The sequence below is a fragment of the Carcharhinus amblyrhynchos genome, chromosome 3, assembly GCF_965287045.1.
Source record: "Carcharhinus amblyrhynchos chromosome 3, sCarAmb.v2.hapA, whole genome shotgun sequence".
Taxonomy (NCBI): Eukaryota; Metazoa; Chordata; class Chondrichthyes; order Carcharhiniformes; family Carcharhinidae; genus Carcharhinus; species Carcharhinus amblyrhynchos.
In genome coordinates this window covers 85,478,624-85,480,190 of record NC_137326.1, presented here as the reverse complement: position 1 = coordinate 85,480,190, position 1,567 = coordinate 85,478,624, and the positions used below count along the sequence as shown (strand labels likewise).

The following is a 1,567-nucleotide window of genomic DNA, read 5'->3' as shown; positions in this document are numbered from 1 at the left end:
AGTCATGTTCGCAGAATCACACCTTTCAGCAGTTGCTTCATCAATGATCTTCCATTCATCACAAGGTTATGAAGTCAGGAGTGAGGATGTTCAGTAAAAACTGCAAAACATTCAGTTCTACTTCATGAGGAAGTCCCACAACGATTGAGACTTTAGGGACTGCCTCCTAAAGCCCTTTTTATTGTGGATGCCAGTCTTCAACCAATTCATAAGTTTATAAGATATAGAAGCAGAATTCGGTAATTTGGCTCATTGATCCCACTCCACTATTCGATCATGGCTAATATGGTCCTCATCCCCATTTCCCTGCCTTTTCCCCATATCCCTTTAACCCATTATCAATTACAAGGATTCGCGACCCCTTTTTGAGCCTATGGCTACATTGAAGCAACCAAAGTAAACATTCCCAATCACACTCACTGCAAGCAGGGTTCAAACCTGCGAGGGGGAAACCCCACTGGGTTTCAAGTCCAACACCTTAACCACTCGGCCATCGCAGCTTGCCACAGGCTCAAAAAGGGGTCACAAATCCATTATCAATTAAAAATCTGTCTAACACCTCCCAGCATCTACTGCACTTTGGGGTAGCAAATTCTACAGATTCATAACCCCTTGTGAGAAGTTGTTTCTCCTCGACTATATTTTAAATTTGCTACTCCTTACCCAAAGACTGTAACCCCTCATCCTAGAATACCCCACCAGCAGAAGCAACCACTCCATGTTCAGTTCAATTCACTTCACACGTTATCAAAGTGGATAACCTTACATTTATCACATTATACTGCATTTGTTTTGATTTGATTTATTTTTGTCACATGTATTAACATGCAGTCAAAAGTATTGTTTCTTGCATGCCAAACAGACAAAACATACCTTTCATAGAGAAGGAAACGTGAGAGTGCAGAATTAAATGTTACAATCATAGCTAAGGAGGAGAAAAGGATTAACTTAGTGCAAGGTAAGTCTATTCAAAAGTCTGATGGCAACAGGAAAGAAGCTGTTCTTGAGTCTGTTGGTATTTGACCTCAGATTTTTGTATCTTTTTCCTGACAGAAAAAGGTGGAAGAGAGAATGTCCAGACAGCATGGGGTCTTTAATTATGCTGAGTGCTTTTCCGAGGCAGCAGGAAGTGTAGACAGAGTCAATGGATGGGAGGCTGGTTTGTGTGATGGTTGAGCTACATGCACGACTTTTTGAGTTCCTTGCTGTCTTGGACACAGCAAGAGCCATACCAAGCTGTGATACAATCAGAAAGAATGCTTTCTGTGGTGCATCTATAAAAGTTGGTGAGAGTCGTAGCTGACATGCCAAATTTCCTTAGTCTTCTGAGAAATTAGAGGCATTGACGGGCTTTCTTAATTATAGTGTCAGCCAGGGGGGACCAGGACAGGTTGTTGGTGATTTGGATACCTAAAAACTTGAAGCTTTTGACCCTTTCTACTTCATCCCTGTTGATATAGACAGGGGCATGTTCTCCTTTATGCTTCCTGAAGTCAATGACAATCTCTTTCATTTTGTTGGCATTGAGGGAGATTATTGTTGCTGCACCAGTTCAACAGATTCCCTA

At 41.6% G+C, this 1,567-nt stretch overlaps 1 non-coding gene across 1 annotated transcript; it reads right to left on the bottom strand.

The window, feature by feature from the left end:
* Positions 1 to 417: 417 nt before the first annotated feature.
* trnas-uga (transfer RNA serine (anticodon UGA)) lies at positions 418 to 500 on the bottom strand. Its single transcript has one exon. It is a non-coding gene; the product is annotated as a tRNA-Ser (tRNA).
* Positions 501 to 1,567: the final 1,067 nt, after the last annotated feature.